Raw genomic sequence first — 6,028 nt, forward strand, 5'->3', positions numbered from 1 at the left:
TTGATGGGGTGGCCATTGGGGCACCAAGAACCAGTCATGTATTTTTTTTTATTTTTAGTCCCAGCCCCCGTTCCCGCAGGAGGCCTTTTGGTAGGCCCTCATTGTAAATAAGAATTTGTTTTTAACCGACCTGCCTAGTTAAATAAAGGTTAAATAAAAAACAAAATAAATAAAAATGGGTGGCCATAGGAAATCAACAAATTGTATCACAAATAGCGTTTGAAAATTGGCTTGAACTACGATTCATTGTATTAAATAACTTTACATTTGTTACTGCCCTAATTTATTTATTTAATCCATTTGAAGAGATCCATATTTAAGCTAGATACATGTTCAGTGGTAACACCCCGTCCAAGGATTTTTTGAAAGTTTAAGCTAATTTACTGCATTTCTGCATGCTATTTGTAGAACAGATAAAAACAAGCAAAGGGACATATACACTGAGTGTACAAAACATTAGGAACACCTTCCTAATATGAAGTTGCAGCCCCTTTTGAACTCAGAACAGCCTCAATTCTTCAGGGCAGGGACTCTACAAGGTATCAAAAGCTTTCCACAGGGATGCTGGCCCATGTTGACTCCAACGCTTCCCACAGTTGTCAAGTTGGCTGGATGTCCTTTGGGTGATGTACCATTCTTGATGCACAAATGTTGAGCGTGAAAAATCCAGCATCGTTGCAGTTCTTGACACAAACCAGTGTGCCTGGCACCTACTACCATAGCCTGTTCAAAGGCACTTAAATATTTTGTCTTGCCCATTCACCCTCTGAATGGCACACATACACATCCGTGTCTCAATTGTCTCAAGGCTTAAACATTCTTTAACCTGTCTGCTCCCCTTCATCTACACTGATTAAAGTGGAATTAACAGGTGTCATCAATAAGGGATCATAGCTTTCACCTGGATTCACCTGGTCAGCATATGCCGGATGCCTGGTCAGGACCCGGAGAAGGCGAGTGGGAAAGCTGCCGATACCGTCAATACTACTCGCCAACGTGCAATCATTGGACAATAAATTAGACGATGTACGATCACGAACATCCTACCAACGGGACATCAAGAACTGTAATATCCTATGTTTCACAGAATCGTGGCTGAATGACCACATGGATATTCAGCTATCGGGATATACGCTGCACCGGCAAGATAGAACAGCACACTCCGGTAAGACGAGGGGGGGCGGTCTGTGCATATTTGTAAACAACAGCTGGTGCACGAAATCTAAGGAAGTCTCTCGATTTTGCTCGCCCGAAGTAGAGTATATTGTGATAAATTGCAGGCCACACTACTTGCCTAGAGAGTTTTCAGCTATACTTTTCGTGGTGTAGTTTTGACGCTTTGCCTGTTTGATGGTTCGTCGCAGGGCAGATTGTTTGATGGTTCGTCGCAGATTTCTTGTAACCTTCCGGGTTAGAGTCCCGCACCTTGAAAGCAGCAGCTCTACCCTTTAGCTCAGTGCGGATGTTGCCATGGTTTCTGGTTGGGGTATATACGTACAGTCACTGTGGGGACAACATCATCAATGCACTTATTGATGAAGCCAGTGACTGATGTGGTGTACTCCTCAATGCCATTGGAAGAATCTCAGAACATATTCCAGTCTGTGCTAGCAAAACAGTCCTGTAGCTTAGCATCTGCGTCATCTGACCACTTCTTTATTGACCGAGTCACTGGTGCTTCCTGCTTTAGCTTTTGCTTGTAAGCAGGAATCAGGAGGATAAAATTATGGCCAGATTTGCCAAATGGACGGTGAAGGAGAGCTTTGTACATGTCTCTGTGTGTGGAGTAAAGGTGGTCTAGAGTTTTTTTCCTCTGTTTGCACATTTAACATTCTGGTAGAAATTAGGTAAAACGGATTTAAGTCTCCCTGCATTAAAGTCCCCGGCCACTAGGAGCGTCGCCTCTGGATGGGCGTTTTCCTGTTTGCTTATGGACGTATACAGCTCATTGAGTGTGGTCTTAGTGCCAGCATCGGTTTGTGTTGGTAAATAGACAGCTACGAAGAATATAGATAAAAACTCTCTTGGTAAATAGTATGGTCTACAGCTTATCATGAGATTCTCTACATCAAGCGAGCAAAACCTAGAGACTTCCTTACTATTAGATTTCATGCACCAGCTGTTGTTTACAAATATACACAGACCGCCACCCCTTGTCTTACCGGAAGCGGCTGTTCTAACTTATCGAAGCGGCGTAAAACCCGCCAGCTGATATTACAGTTTTTAATGTCCCAATGGTAGTATATTGGTGATTGTAGTTAGTCTATTTTGTCATCCAATGATGGTACATTGGCTAATAGTAGTGATGGTAGAGGRAGATTACCCACTTACAAGGCACCCCGACCTATGTCCCCGATATCTCCGTCTCTTTCTCATGCAAATCACGGGGATTTGGGCCTTGTCGGGTGTCTGAAGTAAATCCTTCGAATCCTACTTGTTAAAGAAAAAATCTTCTTCCAGTGCGAGGTGAGTAGAGGCTCTTTTCGGTCATAAGAGATGGTGGCAGAAACATTATGTACAAAATAAGTTACAAATAACATGAAAAACCACACATAATAGCACAATTGGTTAGGAGAACGTAAAACGGCAGCCATCTCCTCCGGCACCATTATCTCGTTTTAATTCTGTCATTGTAATTCCATCTTCTATGGATTAGATATCGCCAAACTTTTACCACARGGAGCAAGGTTCTATGACTGTTGCCTATTGCCTCTTTGATGACTTACGATTGGCAAACAAGCTACATGCGCCACTCTCGTGGTAAGCAAGAGCAGCAGCATAAATTATGCAATTTCTCTCTCTCTCCTGCAGCAGTCATGTTTCGATCTGTACGGGCCCTTTCGGACAAGTCAGTTATAATTACACATACCCGAGACCCGTGACAATAATATCAGACCCCACCCAGACTCGTGACATTATTTAGAACTCTGGATCCGGACCGGCTTAGGTCCCAAAATGGGTCTTGGGTATTCAAGTACATGTAGATCCGGGAAGACCTCTTATTGGCATCTAATATGTTGCATTACCGCCCCCAACTGGACTATAGTATAAATCCATTATACTTATTGATACAAAATGAAAAYATTAAATAACAAGTAAAACACCTTCCAACCAGCACTAGACTCATTAATACCCACTACCCCATTCTACTACTTTGACCCTATCTGCTCCTGCACAATGCCATCAGACTGGGAGGACGGGACACCCCCACTCAACACACCATGTAACTCTTATGAAGTCAAATCTCGTACCCCCAAGTACTTCTCTGCAGCTGCCACCACAACACCTATTTTCTGTGATTTACGTTTAATTTCTGCTGTACAGATGATAACCATTGCTGTAAACGCTAAGAAGCCAACCTCTAAAATGGTAATTGATATAGCCTTACATGACCTTGTCATGTAAAGATTAAAAACTCTGAAGGACAGACTGTGACACCTCTGTTTCACCACGCTCCCAAGCCGCGTTGTTGAATTGATGCAGCTGTTCAATTGATGCAGCCAGCCAATCAAACAGCATTTCCACTGGCTCTGAGGCGTCAAAATGGTCCTAATGCCGAACTAAACTGCCAGAACGGACTGGGGTAGAGAGAAATACGGCCGGCAATTGCATTGGGGCATTGAACCATGTATTTGAAGTATTTGATACCATTCCACTGATTCCGCTCCAGCCATTACCACTCAGCCCATCCTCCCCAATTAAGGTGCCACCAACCTCCAGTGGTGGCAGGATATGATTGGGGGTCAGATAGAAAAACATTGCTCTATATGTACAAGGCATTGATCCGGTCATCTTTGGATTATGGGTGCTTTGTACAGTATATGGATCGGCAGTCAAAACGGTACTACAGCGCCTGGATAGGATACGGTCAAGGGCCCTGAGATTGTGTGTGGGTGCCTTCAGGACAACACCTGTTGAGGCATTGCAGCTTGCAGGTGGATAGTGGGGAACTGCCACTGAGYGTTAAGGCGGGACAAACTTGCATTAGCGTACTGGGTGAGGTTGAAAGGGAGTTCAGAGGGACATCCTGTGGTCATGGCAACTGGGGAATGCTGGGAACGAGAAGGGGGTAAGCAGAGGGCGTACGGTTGGACAATCGGGTAGAAGGTGGTAGAATATGGACTGGAGTAGAGAGAGACAGGGCCGGCAATTGCATTGGGGAACGCTCTTCCGTGGCTGTTTCCGAAACCAAGTGTAGATGTTGACATGATTGAGGGAAGGAGAGAATGGGGTGAGGACGTGAGGTGTGTGGAGAGATGTATAGATAATCGGTTTCATTCATTTTTAAGGATATATACAGATGGTTCAAATGATCCAGTCAGTGGTAGGGTAGGGTGGGGGTGTATATTCCAGATTTCAATGTTAGAGTATGTAAGTGGTTAACTGATTATGTGTCAGTGTATGCGGCCGAGTTGATGGCCATGATTCTAGAGATGGGTGGAGGAGGTGAAACCACTCAGAGTGGTGATCTTCTCTGATTCGGCTGCAGTGTTGAGTAGTGTGAAGACAGGCAGGGGAGACTTGTTTGTGGAGATGATGGTGCTGTCAATGGGAGTGGAGAGGATGGGAGTGGTGGTAAGCGTTTGCTGTCTTTCCACCCATGTGGGTGTGGAGGATAATGAGAAGGCTGATGTGGTGGCTGTGAGTGCTGTGAGGAGAGAGGGGGTAGATATTCAGATCCCGCTGGGCTGCAGGGAAGTCAAGTCCTTGATCTAAAGGGCTCGATCTTTGGAAAAAGGAGTGAGATGCTAGTAGTAAGGGGAGGCAATTTTATTGCGCGCATCGGTCAGTAAAGGAAGAAGTGGGGAGTATGGGATGTAGGAGAGAGGAAGTTGAGGATGTTTGAATGCCACTTTGTGGATGATAGGGAGGCATAACACAGGTCTGTGTGATGAGTGTTTAGTGGAGGAAACGGTGGAACGTATTGATATTTTGTGAACTGTATAACATAGATAGGGAAAGATTGTGTGAAAGGGTTAGAGAGGCTGGATGGGGTTGGGGTTGGGGTTGGGGTTTGGGTGGTGTAGTGGGGAGGAAAGAGGAGGGAAGTGGTGTCTAGGGCTTTATTTCACTTTCTTAGAAGAACGGGACTAATGAAGAGAATTTAATGTAGTTAGGCAGTGACTGGCCTCACACTCCAGTACAGTAGGTGGCGGTGTATGCACCCTAAATGTTGGTTGCGATCCGCCAACCCAATCCCAAAGAAGAAGGCCATATGAGTCTATGAGGCCATGGGATGTTGAGATTGAGGACTCCATCTGCTGGTCTTCAGACATAACTGCAAATGATGTCTTGAACAGGCACCACTAGCATCTTGGACAAATGCTAGTGATGCGTGGGTCAGCTTTTTGTTCACCCGCTCCCAAAATAATTCCATACAAATATTTTCTGTGCAAAATTTCCAATTGACAGCAGTTTTACCGGTTGTAAGGACATAGAAAGCTGTGAAAACAACGCAACATATTTCTGATAACATTTCAGTTCGGCTTGGATGTATATTTAATTTGGTTGAAATACTATCAGCTTTTATGATGCTGATAAAGAGAGCTCCTCTACAGATGGTCCCTAATGGCACATTTAGGCATTCTCTCAAGATGCTCAAGATGCTCCTTTACATTTGGTGTATCAATTTACTGCAAGAAAGGCTTAATTTTGCAGTAGTCAATATTAAGGCTTTGTGAGAGGTTATAGACCTACAGTCAGTGTCCAGATTTCACTTTCCATTTATCCCATCTGAACAGTAAGCTACAGTTGTATAGCTTATCACAATCATCACACATAGCATTCACTGCTATCATGCTCTTTTACCACTTCACTAAATCTTTCCCGAACATTTGTTTTCTGGCACTCCCTTCTAACTATTTTCAACTCTCCATTTAGCGGCTTTCCTCTTAGGGACAGACTTTAAAAAAACATTGTCACATGACCCTCACTTTGTACTGTCAAATAAATTGAACATCCTCCCCCTTCATAGAATTACCTCAAAATAGAATTTATGACCACAAATAACCAGTAGCGGTGCGTGGGT

The sequence above is a fragment of the Salvelinus sp. IW2-2015 genome, linkage group LG4q.1:29 (assembly GCF_002910315.2).
Source record: "Salvelinus sp. IW2-2015 linkage group LG4q.1:29, ASM291031v2, whole genome shotgun sequence".
NCBI classification, from domain to species: domain Eukaryota; kingdom Metazoa; phylum Chordata; class Actinopteri; order Salmoniformes; family Salmonidae; genus Salvelinus; species Salvelinus sp. IW2-2015.